General features: G+C 37.0%; 1 protein-coding gene across 3 annotated transcripts in view; it reads left to right on the forward strand.

The window, feature by feature from the left end:
- The first annotated feature begins 17,153 nt into the window (after positions 1–17,153).
- mgat4c (mgat4 family member C) overlaps positions 17,154–21,585 on the forward strand; it is a 145,247-nt gene continuing 140,815 nt past the window's right edge. For all 3 annotated transcript variants that reach the window (XM_065278877.2, XM_065282714.2, XM_065282716.2), the window contains exon 1: positions 17,154–17,553. The gene's annotated coding sequence lies outside the window, so the exon portion shown is untranslated. The remainder of the gene's footprint in view (positions 17,554–21,585) is intronic.

The raw sequence follows: 21,585 nt of genomic DNA on the forward strand, positions 1-21,585 counted from the left end.
TTTCAATTGAAAGGCTCATCAAAAGCCTTCAGATGTGGCCTTCAAATGCATATTTTTTTCCGTGAAACGAAGGATCCATCAGATGGATTGTTCACAGTCTTGGCTATCCCAAGATTTAATGCACCCCTGTGAGGTCTGGGTATTTTAAAATAAACATTCATAATTGCAGTTAAATAAAAGTGTATATTTTGCAAATTAAAGGTCCTTGTCACTGTTTTACTGTTATTAATGATGTGTTAGTGATGTGAATGAATATTACTGCTGTAATACTGTAATATCAGTGCATGTTGTGTTTTACTTTTGTTTTGTATATTCTAAGAATGTTGGGTAGTTTAATCTAAAAAAAATCTGGCTCCATATTTATTTTTAAAGTGCACCTATTGTGTGATTCACAATTTTACATATCCATTGTTGTGTAAGTGTGTTTTAGTACAAAGATAAAAGAGTATTAAATGTAAATCTGCCTTTTGCATCAACACCAGTTGAGAGAACTACTGATATAATCTGATATTTGTCTTCCACATCATGTGTGCGGCTTGTAAACAAACAGCTGGAGTGTTTGGTTATTAGTCATTTCGCAGAAAAAGCAATTTACAGTAAATTAATTTCAGGCACAATCAGAGGTTTGGTGACTAGCTGAAGGGCACACTGGTGACTTAAGATCTAACTTACTCTCATTTTGTATTTTCTTTCCTAGGGTTTGAAGTTGAGCTGGCAACTAAGATAAGTAACCACTACACCACAACCACACCGTTAACTAGTTATGAAGTGTTATGGTTTGTTGATGCCGTTTGAGGATAAATTATAATAAAGTCACCATAGGGCAGTTGAGCTGACAGCGAACATTAAAACCAGAGAAACCACAACACCAAGTGAAAATTAGACTTTAAAAAGCAAAGCTACAAAACCAACAACCTACACTATTGTTTGTAACCCCAATCGGTGTTTGCACTAAGTAAATGTTTTTTTTTTCAGCGTTGTTTTGGCTATATCCCCAAGCAGGAATTACTCAAAGCATAGCGTATAAGAAAGGTGCCGAGACAGGTGCGAGGACATATCCAAACACAGAGTACAAACCTTGCGGGTAGACCTGCATCCCATACGGAAATGTAATATATGTGAATATATTAAATATCCCTATATGAAATATATGGTAATATAAAGCAGAAACATATATGTGCATATATGTACAACTATATATGACACCTATTCGAAAATGGAACAATTTCATATATTGACATATATGTCTATCCCATACAAATGTATATGTTTATGTGTGCAAAAAACATACATAGACATATATGTCATCTATATAATTATTTATATATGTGACATACATGACTTCACATATATGTGTAATATATGTTGCATACATATACTTATCATATATCATAAAATAATTAAATTTGAACTGTAGTTTTTATCCACTTTTTGCACATTTCACACCACAAGTAGGACATACAACCCATTCTCACAACTTAACACACAAACACAACTTCTTATTTGTAATTTACCTGATGAGTCCAGTCGGGCCTCGAACCCGGGTCCTCGCGTTGAAAGTCGTCCGCGCTATCCACTGATCCACCCAGCAGTTGGATAGGCGGGGCTAACAACTTAAGCTATTTGTGTGTTATTGAAGTAGGCGCTGTTTAGCTTGTGTTTACAGTGTTTGATTTCTTATTCCTCCTGTTTTCATTTTATGCAGGGGTACACAGTGCAAATTTAACCCTTGTGTATTGTTCAAATTTAATACATCCACTAAATTAAACATCTGTAAAAATGTATCAGATTATAATTTTTTTTTCTCACTTTTTTGCATAAATCTGTTAATCACAGTCAGTACTGATCAAAACTACCAAATCTTTACAAAAATTCCATGATTTTAACTATTTAATTGCCAAGTTCATAACTGGATTTGGGGAAAAAACTAAATGACAAATTTTCAATATTAAAATGTACCTTTTTCGCTGTCTTGGGCATGTCAAAGATAAAGTAAAAACATTGGCTTTTGATTATTGTTTTCTCCCTCATTTATTGTTAGTGGCTGTTTTTGCCCCATTGACTTCCATTATAACAAAATTTTTTGATTGCAGAGCAATGACACCTTGTTATCATGCATTTTTGAATGTTGGTGGTTTTTCCTTTTGCAAAGAGGTCAAATTTGTCATTTTTACTGTAGATCACCATGTGGCACCATTAACCCTTTAGTAGACATGTGCAGAGCTTAATTTCTAGCTTGTACATTGAGTAAAATGGAGCATAAATTTTGAAAGTGTAGCATACTATAGTACATAGCCTATAGTGGGGATTGTCAGTGGAATGTACACACTCAGAAAAAAAGTACAAATGCTGCCACCGAGGTGGTTTTTAAAAAAGTAACTTACACCCTATTTGTGCATGGTATTAGTATAATTAAATGTACTTATTATTACTCTACCACAGAGGTACATGGTCCAACATGTATTCATATGACAGCTTTTCTTCTGAGACTGCAGTTTACTAAAATAACTAGTATTTTTCACATGGTTTATTATATTATGATTATAATGAGACAATGATACATTTGTGGTTAATATGGTTTAACTACAAAACCATAGTTAATTGTTATGAAAGCTAGATAATGTTGGTGAGGTTTTTTTAAGCTTGCAATAGAAAAATGAATGACACAGAAGAGCGTTTCACTCTGGAAATAGTTAACGCCGTGTTATTCTAAACACCGGGTTAACGGATTCCTGGGTTATCTTCGCTTCACACTATTAATACTTAGCCAGGGGTTAAGAGAGAACCCTGGGTATTCATAATCTGACATTTCACACTGTGCATTCCTAAACCCTACCCTTACGATTACTAACCATGGTTTTACTACAGTTAAACCAAAAACCATGGTTCCTGTAGTAAAACCATGGTTCTCTCTAAACCCCACTTTTAACTCTAGGTTAAGGAGCATTTCACACTTGTAATTTAGAAGCAGGGTTATCCCTGAAATTAGCACAGGGTTATGAAACACTGCTTGGAAGCAGGGTTAGCCCTGTTTTTGTGGGATTAACCCCGCATTGCGGTGACAAATACATGCAGTGTGAAACTAGGCAGGGTTATAAATGTTATGACCCTAATAATGTTTAACAATATATTTAAAGACCTATAGGCTATGTTGTTTTAGACATCTAGACATAAAACATATCATTTGGTTGGGGCATACAGTACCATGTAAAAATCCATCTTATATGGTTGTAAAATACAAACCCATATAAGAATTCATACATATACATATTTTAAATATATGCATTTAAATACATTTTAATATGAGTATTCCATATAGGTTTAAAACATATATCTTCATATATCAAGAGTATCTATATATGTGACATTCATATATGTATTTATATACATTTTAATATGAGTATTTCATATAGGTTTAAAACATATATCTCATATATCAAGAGTATCTATATATGTTATATTCATATATGTATTTATATACATTTTAATATGAGTGTTTCATATAGGTTTAAAACATATATCTTCATATATCAAGAGTATCTATATATGTGATATTAATATATGTATTTATATACATTTTAATATGAGTATTTCATATATGTTTTAAACCTATATTTTCATATATCCAGAGGATCTATATATGTGATATTAATATATTGCATATATATGTAGCATATATGCCAAGATCGGTTTTGATATAGGGACATATATGTCATATATTACATTTCCGTATGGGATGAGTGGACATAAGTTAGAAGTGCGTGCCCTACCAAACATTAATAATAAACTGACAGATCGCCAGCCTCCCAAATGGCAAGAATCAGCTGCTGTTGTGTGTACACATATAGAAAACAGAAACTTTACATTTAAAGGTGTATTAAATGTAAAAAGGTGCTAAACCATGCTTTTCAGAATGCAGGTGTGATACTCCTGTCTGAGAATCCTTCACAGTATCTGCTCAGAAAATAAGCGTATGTAAAAACGAGTTAACTTGAGGTTTGGAGAAAAAAAAATTCACACTACCCTCCAGCAAAACAACCCCCTTAACTTTGTAAACGAATCTTTACCGCAGTGACAGGAAAAACTACACACTGGGTGGGTAAGTGAAGGCCTTGATGCCTCCTATAAAGTGTTTCGTATGGCTGCCTACCATAGCTAATGTTTATTTGACCGCCACAGGCACACCACAATGCAATACCACATTCATCATGTTGACATTTCATGCCAAGTTAGACTGTAATAAAACACTAGACATACTTAATCCTTTCTTATATAATAATTTACCTATGGCAGTGGGTGTTGGGACCGTGGCACGGTGGGTAGAAGTGCTCACAGGGATGCAGGTTCGCATCCGGCTGGCGTGAGTCTCGTTCATTGCCAGTCAAAAGACTTTCCATTTTCCTGTCTATGTAGAGTAAGCAAAAAAGCCAAAAACCATTATGAGTTATTAAGTTGATGGGTTTGGTGTCATATACAGACTTAATTGTTGCATTTTATAGGCCAGGTTATATATCACTGCTGTGAAGCGACTAAATTCAACCCTAAATGGTAGGGTACGTTATTTTTAGCCGTGAAATACGGAAAGTAAAGTGATGCAAAGATTCAGTCAGTCTTTAAACATTAAACACAGTCTTTGTGTGGGTCATGTTTCACAAAGCTTTCAAATCTGTCCACAGCTGATAGAGGGATTTAAATAGCTTTCCATGTTGTTTAATTAGGTCTGTTTGTTTGGATTTAGCGAAACAAAAGATAGTGTCAGAATTCATCAAAAAGAAATGCTGTTTTGTGTGTGTGTGTTTTGAAGGTGTTGGATGATGGGTGTGCAATAACAGAAAGGAGATTTGTCAGATTCTGTCTACCGCTATCAACCTTTCAAGGGCAAAACTCACATTGTCAGAACTCACATGGGCTGCTTGTGTTGTCTTGCCGTCCCGCTCTGCATGGAAGGCAACAATAGAGTTCAAAGTCAGCCATCATTCTAGATGAGTCCCATCCATCATGCAAGAATACATATGACATCCATTTTGCTCCACTTCCTCTTGACTGAGCCTTGGATTTGTGCTGCCTGCCTTATAAAAGACCAACATCACAGTAAAACATCAACCGTTCTTGTAGGAATTTAATAGTTGCTGTTAAATGATTATTTTGTTGCATTGCAGGGGAGGGTTAAACATTATTGTTTGCAAACTCATTACAATTTATATTTGAGGTTAATGCACTTTTGATGTAAGAGGATGCATTTTCATTCAATGTCAAGAATAGATAATGACTGAAATAGATACAGTAAAATGCTCATATAATGTAAATGTAATGATATACAGGACTGACAGAGAGGGAGTAAAACATAATGTATATTTATCAAAGCAGATGTATAACAGGATGATCGGGAATGTTGCAGCACAAACACACACAAGGGAAAGTCACAGGAGTGCGGGTTATGGCAATTGTTCTTATCTGTGATGTATGGAATCCAGGAGTGAATGGAGATGGAAAGAGACGACGATGAGGATGTCTTGGAAGCCTGGGAAACGTTTGCATGGGTTCGTTTATGAGACCAAACAAGAAGTTAGTGAATGAGTGGGGTTTATACAGTTTGTGGTGAATGGGTAACAGGTGTTGCTGATTAATACTCAGGTAATCGTGATTGCTGGTTAGTAATGCTGGGTACACACCAAAAGATAATCAGGCTGATTTTTGGCCGATTTCCCCCCTTCCGACAATCATAGCTATGTCCCGATTATCTTGATGGTTCTGCAGATTATCTTATCAGATTTTGTAAGGTGTGTTAAGAGTGTCCGAACCTGATCGGAAGAACGTCAGAGTGCCCCGATCGCGAATCATACACTGTAAATAATTTTCGTTGTTTTCACAGTTTTTTACTGTTTTTCTTGACAGTTTCTTACTGTATAAGTTGTTTACAGTTTGTTACTGTAGATTTGTTGTTTCCACAGTATTTTAATGTATTTTCAACAGTTTTTTACTGCATAAGCTTTGTACAGTAGGCTACTGTAGTTTTCCAATGCATTATGGGAAATATTACTCTGAATACATTACCAACCAACTGCAAAACACAATGACAAACGTCTATTTATTTCTTAAATGCTTTATTTAAAAGTTACTGTTAATTTGACAATAAACTTTTTACAGTGTAAATATTAAACATGTTGCAAAGAATGCAAAGTCAGCAACACCAAAGTTTCAAAAGTATCAAAAATATTTATTATTAAAAACTATTGCATGGCATAGAGGTGACGTTTCGAGCACGCAGGCTCTTCATCACACATCAGTTCTCTACGCCATGCAATAGTTTTTAATAATAAATATTTTTGATACTTTTGGACCTTTGGTGTTGCTGACTTTGCATTCTTATATCAATACGTTAATTTTTGTCGAGCACCCTGCTAAGATTGATATGCGTGCTTTTGCCTGCTTTTTTAATATTTACGATCAGAAATCCTGATATCTGGAGGGAACCCAGAGGACAAATGCGCACAAGATTATCATGTGAAACGAAACAAAATCCAATCAGAAAGCGAGATGATGGAAGACGGAAGCAGTCAATCCTTCCAGAAAAACGCAGAGGTTTTTTTTGTGATTGTTGCGGGCAAAAATCCTTGATCTTGTGGCACGTTTTCTTTAAAAAATTAGATGGAATATGCAGGCTATTTATGCATTTTTATGCGATGAAATTGCGGGAACTTGCAAAATTGCGGGATTTTGCAAAAACTGCGAGAACTTTTGCAGCTTTTCCTTGATGTTCGCGTTGCGTTATTTTAAGACACTTCTGCAGGCCACATACACAGTAGCCTAAGCAAAGCGAACGCTGTCGCTTCCTTTCAACATCAAAACCTCTAAAAGGGTGGGAAAAAGATAAATATTCCTCTGAAGATGCCGATACACATCTCTTTTCTAAATCATGTGAGAAATGAAAAGAAGCAGTGAAGGGTTTGCTCTGGTATCTATAATGTTCTTTAAAAGTTAAGGTAGGTCCTCTAGACCATACATAATGTTTCGTAAATAATGGCCAATCCCCTGAAGAGCTGCACTGTTGCTATATACATTTATCTTTACCGTGCGTGGGTAAACACCAGACGTGCTGAACGTTATCACAGAATGTCAATTTCTCATATTGAGATGAAAACATATCTTTGTACATTGCAAAAAAGGTGGTTATCTCAGAAAAAGTTTAATTTAGCACAGCAATCACTTTATTTATCCAAGTGTGGAAACCCGACAACAGAGATTTCTGGCAATTAAGACAATAAGTTGCTTTCATTTACACGAGAAGTATGAATTACAGTAGTGCACAGATGGGCATGGTTGAATTGGCAATAGCAACATAGACTTGAGTCAAAAAGAATCTGGCATGAAACCGTCCCTGTTGCCTACATACTGTAGAGAGATGAAAAGGCAAAATAATTGTACTATTAAACTTGCTGTTTTAAGTGAGAATGGTTTTTAGTTATGTGAATTAAATAGAAGCAGAAGCCTGAATTTCTCATTGCGAACACATCTGTATGCAGAGCTCACTATAATTAATCCTAAAGAGTAACACGTGAAGGGTGCTTCTTTGGCACCGAGCATGCATTTGAACTCAGGGGTTGAGACTGATCCATATAATGACAAGCAAATGATGGTCCTAACTCCCTTTACCACGATTCAATGCAAATGCAGTCAGGGAGCACATCTCCCTCAAAGGACAAGCGTAAACACTTTAAGTGTGTATCGATCTCCTTGTGTCACTGAATTTAATTGGCTTTGTGTTTCTGACCAGATCCTGAAAATTTCTACCTTCATCTTCAAAGCCACCGAGGGCGAGGACTGATAAACGCCTGGATCGATGTGACCCAGCAAAGTCCGATTTTTCACGTCCGAATTACGAGAAGTCTTGATCCTGCAAAGTACATCGAGCAGGAGTGATCAGCGGGAAAACTAAAACCTCCTTATAGTGTGTAAGTGCCTATAAATGTAATGCATTTGTTCACAAGCAAAAATGTCCAACAGGAGTGTTTTACAACTCCCCAATTAAATCCAGCCTGAGATCTGTTTCACACACCGTGACATTTGTAAAGAACAAACACCAAAAAGTAACCAGGGTTAGCTTTATTGATGACTGCATAGCTGTGATTAGAAAACAGCTTGTTTTTTTCTTGTAAAGCTGGTAAAATTCACTCTTTTCACTTTTGCTTAAAAAGTGTTATTTCGCAGCATTACTAATTTACACCACACATCTTCCTGTCACTATGTGCAAATGAAGATGTGCGTTGGTTATCTGCTTGTCAAATGAGCACCCTCCACTTCAGAAAACAATTGCCTTTTTTATTATGCTGTTTATGAAGCCTTCCCAAGCTAGCTGAGATCCAAATGTGATATAATGGGTGGGATATAAAAGCTGCAAATTAAAATTCGGTTGCTACAAATAAAGTTTCTACACTCTCAGACAAATGATACCCTTTTAAAGGTCCTAATATGTACCATTTTGGTATCAGCATGCACCTTTTTGAATAGGTACCACCCTAGTGACAACTTTTGTATCTTCTTACATTTATTTCTGAGAGTGTAGTAAAACATGTTTTATAACGTAGTTTTACTGTATGAACTTCTGGTAGAGATTTACAATGTATACTTAAGCCCGACAAACAAAACTACAATCATCGTGATGAATTTGGGCCGATTTTCCCCCTTTATGTCAATTTTCCCCCTTTATGTCGTCTTTGTGGTTGAACCGATTATCTTATCAGATTTTCCTGTGTAAAAAGCATCTGAATCTGCTTGGGGGTGCTCTGATTTCAAATATTCAACATGTTGAATATTTCCAATTAGAAATCCTGTTGTGTGAGGGGAAATGCACACACATGCTGTAGATAGTCACGTGGAAGGAAACGATACGTGAGCTGATGAAAGACGAAACCATAACAACTACAAGCTAAAAGCTAAAAAGACTGCATTAGCGATGTTAGTGACTGGATGGCACATAACTTTCTTAAGCTCAACTCCAATAAGACAGAGATACTTATTATTGAACCAAATCGCTACAAACATAATATGTCAGATTACAAATTGCACATAGATGGCTGTACTGTGGTGCCATCTTCCACGGTTAGGACTTTAGGTGTGATGTTCGACAGCAACTTATCCTTTGATAGTCACATCGCCAACGTCTGCCGCACAGCATTCTTCCATCTTAGAAATATCTCAAAAATACGCCATATACTGTCTACATCTGACGCAGAGAAGCTTATTCATGCTTTTATGACCTCTAGAATAGACTATTGTAACTCGCTACTCGGGGGATGCCATTCAAATCAGGTCAACAAGCTTCAGCTAGTTCAAAACGCTTCTGCAAGTCTACTTACTCGATCTAAGAAGTATGACCACATAAGCCCAATTCTGGCATCTTTACACTGGCTACCAGTTAAATATCGCATTCAATTTAAAATGTAATCACCTACAAAGCTTTAAATGGCTTAGCACCCTCATATCTTAAAGAATTACTATCAGAATACATTCCATCACGCACACTACGGTCGCAAAATGCTGGTCTATTGATTATCCCTAGACTATCAAAAGTGTCTAAGTGGAAGATCCTTTTCCTACTTAGCCCCTAAGCTCTGGAATGATTTACCAACTGATGTCCGAGAATCAGACACAGTCGATCATTTTAAATCTAGACTTAAAACTTTTCTCTTCAACAAAGCATTCGCATAATTTGTCTAGTAAAGGTTCTTAAATCGCAATAGTTATTTTCACGGAACAATGCACTCACGGTCATAACACAGACCAACCAAATAAATAAATAAAAACCTTTTCTGCATGAACACTTAAAATGAATTGCATTAAATAGTTTGCCACTGTTTGCCACTGAACCTGCATTAACGACGACAGTGGGGCTTCCGGCCTTAGTCAAACGGTTTGGCACGTATGGTTGGGTTGCGATTTTGGTGCTTTCGTGTGTCTTGTGAATAGTATGCCATACCGACCCGTTTGCCACTGAATCTGCATTAACGACGACAGTGGGGCCTCCAGCCTTAGTCAAACGGGTTGGCACGTATGGTCGGGTTGCGATTTTGGCGCTATCGTAAGTCTTATGAATAGTATGCCATACAGACCCGTTTAACACTGAACCTGCATTAACGACGACATGGGGCCTCCAGCCTTAGTCAAACGGGTTGGCACGTATGGTCGGGTTGCGATTTTGGCGCTATCTTAAGTCTTATGAATAGTATGCCATACAGACCCGTTTAACACTGAACCTGCATTAACGACGACATGGGGCCTCCAGCCTTAGTCAAACGGGTTGGCACGTATGGTCGGGTTGCGATTTTGGCGCTATCGTAAGTCTTATGAATAGTATGCCATACAGACTCGTTTAACACTGAACCTGCATTAACGACGACATGGGGCCTCCAGCCTTAGTCAAACGGGTTGGCACGTATGGTCGGGTTGCGATTTTCGCGCTTTCGTGTGTCTTGTGAATAGTATGCCATACATACCCGTTTGCCACTGAACCTGCATTAACGACGACAGTGGGGCTTCCGGCCTTAGTCAAACGGGTTAGCACGTATGGTCGGGTTGCGATGTTTTGGCGTTTTCGCCTGGTCCTGTTAATTGCATACAATATAGACCCGTTTGCCACTGAACCTGCATTAACGACGACAGTGGGGCTTTAGGCCTTAGTCAAACGGGTCGTCTGGTTTCATTTTCTCTTAAAGATCGGAAGGTGACCCTTATTTACCATATATACCCTCGCATTGGGCCCCCAATTTGCTAAATCCTAAACTGTAGATAATATAATTATGCCGCAATAGTTAGTCTGTCTGGAACGAAGCTGAGTTAAACCACATCACTGTGTGACACTTCAATACATATGAACGGCCGCTACGCTAATACGATTTTGTTTTTCTCTCCCTGTCTCGTCCTCGACCCGAGGACAACGAGACAAACAGATCCAGTCCCGGTAGATGTGAAAGTCGGCACACCTCTGATCTACTGGCCGTCCTTCAACGTGATGCCCAGCTGATGCCTGACCAACGATCACCGGCAGAACCCGCTTAATCTCTGCTAAATCTCCTTATCCGTTCTCCCAAGGGTTTTTCCCTCCTAGGACTTATTTTTCCTCGGATAAAAACACGGGTTTTTTTTCTCCTAGGGGGTTTTTCACCCCGGGGAGGCAGCCTTTTTGGGCTTTACTTAGCTTCCTCTTCTAGACGTTGCTTTAGTAATACGTGCACTTATAATATTGAGTCATAGCCGCAGCAAATTTATTTTGTATTTTGTTGTGCTATCTTTCGTTTTTCTGTGCTTTTCACTGCTTCTATTTATGTAAAGCTGCTTTGAAACAATTGACTTTTGTGAAAAGCGCTATATAAATAAAATTGAATTGAATTGAATTACAGTCATGGCGCAGAAGGCACAGTCCAAATTGAGATGGACATCAGAAACGTAAAAAGGCAGTCCATGCCATGTCTTTATGCCCGTTGGTCGCCATGTTTGTTTACTATGAAGTCACGTTTGGCCGTGAGAGACATCGCGAGATCTCCGCAGAGAGTCTCAGTTGAGATGCATAATTCAGAAATAACTAAGTTTGGTGTATGTGTTTCTTAACCTCGCAAATGTTAACATTCAAGCTATTTTAAACAATTTCAGCGCAAGAAGATGTTTTCTGTGCGCGCAGACACACATACTCAAATGGAAACACACTCATACACAAACATGTGCATTTCAAAGGCACGCAAACACAGAATCTGCGCTTGACAGGAAACATAAATGCAAAATGATATCGAAATACCACAGTCTTGGCAAGTATGCTCATAAAAAAATCTGTTATGTTTTTGAACGCAAACATTTCAGAATGAAATCAGAGTGTGTCAGTATGGATCTGTGCTTATTTGGTCTTTAAGTGGTATACCTCAAGAAATCTGCTTATGTTTGTGTCATTATGTTAATCAAATAACAAAAGACAAAAGGAAAATCACATCTGTAGCTTAAAAATATGAATTATATTTAATTTAAAGAATGAAAAAGAGATTGTTATTATTCATGTAATAACATATCTGTGAATACTGTACTTTATTCATAACTTTGTTCTTTACTTTCATATGCTTATATTTTTTTGATTTGTTCTTATCTTATTTTTCTTTTTTGCTGCACTGAGAATTTGTTGATCCATAACTAAAAAACTTGTAATCTGTTAAACTCATATCCTCTCCAACCCATATGATTGCTTTGGTCTTTTGTCCATTTCACCAAATATAACCAATAGATGCAAAATTACTAAATTAGCACCTCTACCGGTGCAGCAGGTGAAACTTAATATATAAAATGATATTTTGGGGTATAATTTTGCTATAATGACATGTACCGGGATAACATTTTCAATTTAAACCGCCAGGATTAATTGTATTTTATTACACATATGTCACTTTATGTCGTAAAAAGGTGCTTGCACAAACGACTTATAAGGTTGTTATTTTTTGGAGGACAGTCTCATTAAACCACTATTATATTGTAAAATTATGTAATTTGAAAGTAGGCATTAAGGTCCCCCCTATTTCACCAAGGTCCACTCATTCCTGGTCTTGACACTGTGTGGCCCTAGATTTTGCTGTTTAAATATGGCAAGACAATGGAACAACTCCACTTCAGCTCAAATATCCAATGAATCTTGAAGAGAAATTCTTTCATCATTAACTCACTCTCATGTTGTTACAAACCTGTATAATTTCTTTGTTCTGATAAACACAAAGAAAAATATTTTAAGGAATGTTTGTAACCAAACCGATCAAAAGCCCCATTGACTTCCATAATATTCTTTATTTCTCCTATGAATGTCAATGGGGCTTTCTCAAAATATCTTCCTTTGTGTTCATCAGTTTTGTTAACTTTAGAAACTTGTATTTTCCTTTCTGTTGTAAATACTTCTTTACATGAACTTTATAGATACTGTACACTGTCCTAGATGTTTCTGAGGTGTTGGCCGAAACTCAGAAATGTTTTGTTTCATATACCAGCAATATAACCATTGCAAATCACTTTACTGTGGTTCATAAACAAAAGCTTCATCCTTCATGGAGTGCAATAGGGCATTATTTGCAGACAGGACACACACACGCACGCACGCACGCACGCACGCACGCACACACACACACACACACACACACACACACACACACACACACACACACACACAGTATTAGATCTCCATATACTGCCCAATTATGATCTCATAGACAACTACCTATACAAATATGATGCATATATTGCCTTTTCTAAATTTAGTATCAATTTTAGCCTTGTTTATCTCTAGCAAACAGGTCAGTCTAAAGGGACTGTTTTTTTCCACAGGTATGGCTGTGTTTCTGTTGACAGCAGCATGGTAATAAGATGTCATAGGCTTTGTCCTTTGCTTCCCACACACTCTGTAATTTGTAGGCTTTGCACAAATAGACCAATTATCTTCATGCCCATGATTCCAGCACAGCCTCTGACCCGCACCCTTCTGACACCCATTCCCCGCTGTGGGTGATGCTCATGAGAATATGACATGATACAAGAGCAGAATGTGCTGCTAGGACACTGTTTGTAATCATTTAAAATGCTATCTTCATTAACATTACGCTAATTTGGATTGCCTGAAATAATTAAGGGACATGTAATAGGGTCCATTCTAATGCTGATTTCTGTGGACATATGGATGCGCCACGATAGAATTCTCTCAGCTATTAGTGCCGTTTTATGCTGTGGCAAAGTGATTTATAAATATTTATTTCCTTACCAACATACACTCTATAATAGAAATAGTTGAACCAGGTTTGCATGTATGGTTCCATAAAGAACCGATCTTTTCTGTTGCAAAAGGTTCTGTGTAGTACACTCTAAAAACAAACGGTGCTAAATAGCACTAAAAGTGGTCCTTGGCCATTTTAAGTGCCAAATAGCACTGAAGAAGTACCTGTGTTGCACCGGTGTAGAGCCATATTGTGCTATGTAGAACCATATGTGGTGCTATATGACCCCCGTATGGTTCTTCATAGCACTAAAAATGGTTCCTTTTAACCACTTTAAGTGCTATTTAGCACCGTTTGTTTTTAGAGTGTATTACAGTACAGACTTAAAAATTGTATGGAAGAATAGTTAATTTAAGAACATTTGACTGAATCATTCTTTATAGAACCAAAAATGGTTCTTCTATGACAACACTTTAGGATCTATATTTTTATGTATGTAAAATAGATGTTTAGTTTGATGTGTAGAGAATCATGAATTAATTGTGGCTGTTTAGAACAGCAATTTTAGGATGAAATAAGGTGGTGGGTAAAAGTACCTTAATTTTAGAGACTTCATGTTTTGTTCCTCAACATAAATTGTACAGCTCAATTGTTCGCCTGTGCATTCAGATTTTAATGATTAATGGTAAACAATCTTGGCTTGCTGTCCTCGAAGGGAGCTCTGCAGCTGAACTCTGAACCTTCAGAGAAAGCGACTCTGAGGCCGGGGCTCGAGCCCCAGGTTCAACCCTTCCTGCAACAGAACTGCACGGAGGACCAAAGAGAGCAGTTGAGGAGATGGGGAGGAGGAGGGATGCCGGAAAAATTGCAGCTGGACCCAGAGCCCTAAGGGCTGGCTTATATACGCCCATAATGATGATTGACAGACCTGAAAGTTTAGGCTCCTCTCGAACCTATACGTTTAAAACTACAAATATGCCTCAAATATTTTTTTTTAATTTCGAACAAACTTACATACAGCTTACTGAAGTCATTGTTTATTTTAAAGTCTCCCTGTAGTCAGGAATTTTTTATTTACTGTAAAAGTCATCTTTGAGCATCATAATAGCATATATAAAAGTTTTACCCGTCACAGTAATTTCTTCATGCTTTAAAACAGCTCGAATGTAACTCTACACCCTTGCCTCATTTATTATACTCTGATCTATTAATATGCAAATTAATCCCCGCCACTACTCAATTGCACAGCTTGGATATGAATATGCGAATTAGTCCCGCCTCCACTCTTTCGCACCACCACGGACCATAGATATATAAATAAATGCTACATTTGGCAGTTTCAGACACATACGTTCACTGATAAAATTATTAATTCAATTTACTACATTTTTTAAAGTTAGTGGTTGCAATCAATTTATATAAAAAAAATAGGAAAAAAAACTTTTGTAGTTTAAATGAAGCTTAAATAAATTGATTGCAACCATCCATTTGAGAGTCTCTTTTATCATAAACAGTTTTGACGGGTGTGCAGCAGGCACTTATTTTGACAAAACACGTGATGCACATTCTTCACATGATGCAACAAACACATATTTTGAAAATGCAAGCAACACACATGACACTCTGAACACTTATTTTGAATTTGCGCCCCTCGGATGAGCAGTAACGAGCCGCCACTGGAAAATACTCAGCAGTTAAATGATGTATTTCCCTTGGCTAGTCTTCAAACATATTAAAAACACCACATAGACATATAAACAACAATAAAATACATTGTGGGACTTGTATATCAATTACACAGCAGGTTCAAACTTTTTTGAGGTATTACTGTGTAAGTCATGTTGTAAAAATGCAAAATGTTTACATACTTTAGAGTTATTTAATCCCATAAGAAATAAAAAACAAATGATATACTGTAGAAAACAATTACTGTAAGGTAACAGCAAATTGTTCTCTATGATTAAAAATGTTAAAAGAAAAATCTATTATCAACTTCCTTTTTGGTTAAAATAACCTTTAATGTTCACTTTAATATGAATTAAGTTTATACTGTACATTCAGAGACCTATGGGACAAAGATCCTTTGAACATGGCCTCATGGGAGATTACCCATTTCTCCTCCTCACTGTGTAATAAAGTAGAGGTTCAAACTGTTTAGTTCTTTGACTTTCTGGACAAATATTACAAGAATAAGACTGCATCAAAAAATGTATAAATAGATGGAGCTGTTTTGCTGATAAACTCTTTGTTATGAAAGGTGGTAATAAAAAGGAAAGCCGAAGCTGGTAAAATTCTGCTGTAAAAAGACAATGGTATAGATTTCTTTCAAAAAGGTTTATGTGGGTAGTTGTTTACAAAACTCTGTTGACTTATAACCTCTGTATTCTCAAGAGGTCCGGTTATTATTGTTTGATATCTTTTAAAAATCACAGTCCATGTGATGTATATTGCCACGTTGACACCTGTGTCTATGATGTGTCCAGGGTGTGGGTACTTTCAGTTCGAACCCTTGTGTCTAAGGTTTATGAAAGAATGATTAAGATTCCTTATACTTTGCAGTCTTCATGTTGATGACAATGTGATAGCCAAAGGAAATGAACAGCCCTGGCCGAGAATAAAACTGATCTGTTGATTAGATATTTTGCTGGATGCATTCCAAATGGGACCTCTACAAAGAGGCGGCTATGCAACATTTTTGTGATACATCATGGGGGACCAAAAAAGCACATTAAAGCTCACTCTATGGTGAAATTTACTCTAATATTACAGTGATCGCCAGACAAACCTTTAGATGTATAATGAAAAAGACTTAGCTGCTGTAGGTCTTATCTGTAACCTATGAAATCTTAATGTAAATGCAGTATCAGGTTATCCCAAATAAAAAAATACAGTATTTACTATAGCAAACTGTTAAATTAAAGTAAACTGTAGAAAATTATAGTAATTCAACAGTATAGTAGGCTAGGAATCGTGCTATAAAAATAATAAAATGTATTACAATATTTTTAATGTTCACTAATGAAACATACTATATAGGCCAACTTTAGTATTTACTATAGTAAATTTTAGTAGGCTATAATTAAGTATATTATACAGTAGTAATCCCTACACTTAATGTTAATATATATTACAGTGTAAAGTATATTATAGCCTACAGTGAATCGATAAACTGTAGCTGTAGTACACTTTTAATATTTACTATAGTAAGGTTCAAAAACACTATGGTTTCTAGGAAGTTAACTACAGTTTAGTTAACTATATTACAGTATTTTCCCATGAATAAATGCATCCTATAGCTACTTACGATATTGATAAAACCAAGTCATTATTAAATTAACAATTTGATATGTAAACAGCAAGTTGTCATCACTGTGACGATATCTAATCCGTTCTCAGCATTATCTTACTTAGTGAGCTTAGCACATTTGGTGACGGCTGTAGCCTGTAGGATACCGTGGGTCGCATCTCGTCGGCTGCGCTCACATCCACAGTCGGCATGAGAGGAAGCACGCGGCTGCTGCTGCTGAGAACACACACGCGACCATTTTAACCCGTACTAGACTACATCACCCAGATTCAAGCTGTTTGTTTCAATTATCGCAGGCGGACAACGTGGTTGGAAAGAGAGACGGGCAGACTATCGCGGCAGTGTCTCAACATCTAGTGAGCCGCCTACCTAGACAGCTGCGTCGGGCATCGTATCGTCTTCGTGCGCGCTGCGGGCGGCATTTAAATCCTGTCGCTGTACACATGTACACTGTAGACACATGTACGCTATGTGTGAAGGTTCGGAGAAGTTAAGGACGTCGTGGCACTTAGCTTGACGGTAAGAGCATGCATTTGTTTGGGGGATTCTGTTGATTTATATTAGCACCGGTGTAATATCGTCTTATCAAAACGAACATATCTTTTGTTCTTTATTGCATGGGGTTGTGTATGTTTATTGCCAAAATAACTTTTAGTTGTGTGCATGTATTCATGCTTTTGATATTTTAAGAAATAATACAGCAGGTGACTTAACTCCACGAATATATAACTGCCTTAAACTATAGAACAATATAACCTATATGTCTCATATTGCCCTTAAGGGAGTGAAAGCTTCGCGTTGCTCGTTTAATAATAAGTGAGATTTATTTCGAGAACGTCATATCTATGACACACATGTCTATTCAGACACGCGGTGTCGGTATGTATCTTTAATGTAGGTCTTAAATGTTAAAAGTGTATTTTATGCATGATTATGTCATAGATTTATTGGATTTTTCTGCATGCTGCAATCATTAATATTTCAGAGGATTTCCAGAGAAAAATCTGTGTGCAGATGTGCACTTCAATACGTGGTTTAACAGGACTTTAACTTTTACGTGAGTTGAAGACCTCATTAAACGAATCATCAAGTGACAAGTTAAAAAAAGACTGTAAGGATTGGTTTAAAAGAGTATACGTTGTTTCACAAACTCTTATTAGAAATCACGACAGGTGCTTTACATGTAGGAGATGTCCTGTCACAACCCCAAAGCAGCATCTGTAATCATTTGAGCCCTTTTGACCAATAGTTCTTCCCCTAGTGGGGTAAATCATTCATTACAACTGATACAATCAAATGCACTTGATACTGTTCAAGATATTCCTTATCTGGCTACTAGCAGGAACATCCTGTTTATTACAAAATTTTATTTTATTTTACTAGCTACTCAAAGGAAATCTCTATGTGCATAAAGTATCATTCATGTGTTTCCAGTTCATCATGGGTCTTTATTGTTGAATATAAACAGATGAAATGCTCATTAAGGTATTTGAAGAGACAGAGAACCGAAACAGTGATAAATGGATATCATTAAAGAAACAGATGGGGGTTTGCGAGATTTCTTCTGCATTGTTCTCATTGTGTCCTTAATTCTTTTGACCTGTGGGCAGTGTTACCAATTCATACATAAAGCAGGACGCAATGCACTATAGATTTGGAACCAGGGCCCATGTTTAATGCATCTCGGCCCTTCTAGGCTGTTGAATGTGGAAAAGTGGCTCAGAGTGAACATCTCTAATGAGAATAGTATTTTACATGCAGTAAAGCTCCTTTGTGAGAGGAAAAGTCTGAGATTAAATAAAAGAAGGGCTTACGGAGGCAGCAAAACCTTCCACGATTTTACTTTTCTTTCTGACAGAACTATAGCTCCCTTTTGTCCAAAATTCACAAAGACTATAAAGTCTTCTTAGCTTTTATTAGTAGTATATTGGGATGTTCTGTACTTTTTTATCTTTTCCTTTTTCCAAATGGGTAAAATTTAGAAGTCAAATTACAGTTTTTGAAAAATAACTGCACGGGTGGATGAGTAGCCGTGAGTTAGTTTAATTCATCCATGCTGAAAGTATATGCCAGCAGTTTCTAGGTTATTTGTGGCACTGCAACAATGGGAAAAATTTTACTTTTCTTTTGCCGTATACAGTGCTTTCTGATTTAAACTTGTTATCATAGTGAATCTGCTGTTTTACAGTAGGGGAGAGCGGGGCACAACCTAACGCTTTTTGGTTTTGGCTCAATCATTCAAAAAATATTTGAGTTTGATTCGCTATATTTTTACACAAGCAACTAAGGGTGTCACGATTTCGATTTTAAATCGAAATCGATCGAAATTAAGTCACAGCCTCGAACTTCGAATTAAAAAATGGGATCGTCGATGCTGCCACGCCCCCATGTCACGTCCGGTCGGCGCGGGGAAAAACCTCTCACATATTTATATTTTAAACACGAGGGATGTATTGCTACAAATCCTTGAAATGCATATCATAAACCGGATAACTACCTACTGATGTGCCTTTACATAGAGCGCAGCTCTCTGCACGTGCGTGAGAGAGGCGCCAAGATGCAGCGGATTATATTTTAAACAAAAGGGATAGTTTGCCTCAGCTCGCATGAAACGCATAAAACTGTACAAATACGTAAGGATTACTACTTTAGTTTATGTTTAGACTTCGGACAGATGCGAGAGCGCGTGCACGTGAGACAGAGAGAAGCGCAGCTGCTTATGACCCGCTGGTTTTATTTCAGATGCCAGTCCAAGACGTGCGCATTAAGTCCATGTGCGTGCAAGAAGGAATCCTCTCTAGAAGTTCTCTCGGGTAACTGAAGCCCAAAAACCCCCATGCGAGGAAAAGCACGCAATGTGTATGTTAATGTGTAACTATAATAATAATAATAAATATTAATGGCATTTTAATTGTCATTTCTTGTAATTAAATTAAAAATCGAGAATTGAATCGAATCGTGGCCTTAGAATCGAAAATGTAATCGAATAGGGGATTTGGAGAATCGTGACACCCCTACAAGCAACACACACATCTTTGCTACAAATGAACATTTGAAGTTTGTTTACAATACTTACCATTCTTGGACAATTACACCAAACGTGACAGAAGTGCAAATGTTACAACTTACCCCTAGGGGTTAAACAGGCAGGGGGTTAGTTATAACACTTGCTAAAAGTTAAGTTTGCAGGCAAATATTTCAATAATATTTTGTCTATATACTTGAAGTGGATATTGTTTATATATCTGTCTATAATATCCACACTGTATTCATTCATCCAGCCCTTTTCTAACAATAGTTCAATTATAAATGGATACAAATGTCTAAATATGTTAGAAAAAGCAGCACAATTATGACAAAACATTTTTTATATGTGACCCAGTCTGTTATAACCATACTACAGTTTTAAAAATCTAATTCTGAGATAATGAACATCAAAGTCTGATTTTAGCCATTCATTTCATTATGATTTCAATCTTTGACCTTATTCAATCAATATTAAAGATATTAACAAAAATACATTTGACACATATTTTTGATAAGACATGCACATTTATTTAGTTGGCAGCCAGCAATCATTCGTGTGTATTCTATTTAAAACAACGGCAAGAATTACGCTACGTTAGTGGTTTTCATATCGTAAGTGCTGAGGGGTTATTTGTAACACAGCGTTACAATTAACCCCGCTAAGTCAAAATATTTTCAAGCCCACCAAAAAAGTTGCTAAGAGCTGCAGACATATCTCAAAACCATGCTATGTTTTTGTCAACAAGACACTGATTAATATGACATAACATTGGATTTGGTATCTTACACACCTAACTTAGAAACCGAACAAAACATATGATGAAAAAATACTTACATGCCACCAAAACACTCGTTCATCAATAACTCTCTGGAAAAACATTAAACATTGCAGCTTCAAAAGAATACCGGAAAAACAAAACGCTCAACCTTGTGCAACAGTGTAAACAGTCTGTGTTACAACTAACCCCGCGTTAGTTTTTGCCCCGCGCACCCCTAGCTATAGGGTTGTTTCTACTATTACTAAGCAAAGGCCTTGTATTGCAAGATGTGTGCAATAGCTGTTGTGTGTGCATGTCGCTGAAGTTCACAAAACTGTTTGGCTGTCCCATTTGTCATTTTAGATGTCACCCACCCCCTTTACGACTGCTATGTGCCCTTGATGAGAACACTGTCTCCTGTACTACGAAGCGTCAGGTCAATGTGTGGACTCAGAGGAATATTGCAAGGGCTTAAGCTGACATTTGAGACAGAGCAAAATTGTTGTCTGCGCAACTCCAGAATGCTTCTGACTTATGCATATGTTAACCATAGTGACGTTCAACAGTTTAATTGTACCGGTGGGAGTTTTAATAAACTGTGTTTCATGTAATAAAGGGGGAACCACATCAGCACTTAGCGCTAACGTTTCTCGAAAAGCTTAAACCGCAGAATCCAGCTTATCAACTCGCAAGCGTCTTTTCATGAGTGAGTGAGCCGAGTCAGATATAAGGAGCGTGGGCTGGCATTATTCAACAGACAATTACA

Source organism: Paramisgurnus dabryanus, chromosome 9 (assembly GCF_030506205.2).
Source record: "Paramisgurnus dabryanus chromosome 9, PD_genome_1.1, whole genome shotgun sequence".
NCBI lineage: Eukaryota > Metazoa > Chordata > Actinopteri > Cypriniformes > Cobitidae > Paramisgurnus > Paramisgurnus dabryanus.